Consider the following 328-nt stretch of genomic DNA (forward strand, 5'->3'; position numbering starts at 1 on the left):
CATAAATCTCATAATCCCTTTGTAATAGTTTCAATACTGGCAATGTGTAATGGCAAGTTTGTCAGCCCACAGTTCCACTTGCTCAAATAAAACATCTTAGGCAACACTCATGGCTAAGGGCTATTGAATTCATTCTAAACCTACAAAGGAAAAAAAGTTGACAGATTTGATGATTTACTTCAAATCATGATGCACTAAATGTATTAATATTGAGAGCAAATAGAAACATTTATTTAAAAATGGACATGTAATATCTTTAGTTTCCAGGCTGCTATACAAATAGCACACAATGGGATGACTTAATAATAGGAATTCATTGGCTCAGAGT

The sequence above is a fragment of the Tamandua tetradactyla genome, chromosome 14, assembly GCF_023851605.1.
Source record: "Tamandua tetradactyla isolate mTamTet1 chromosome 14, mTamTet1.pri, whole genome shotgun sequence".
Taxonomy (NCBI): Eukaryota; Metazoa; Chordata; class Mammalia; order Pilosa; family Myrmecophagidae; genus Tamandua; species Tamandua tetradactyla.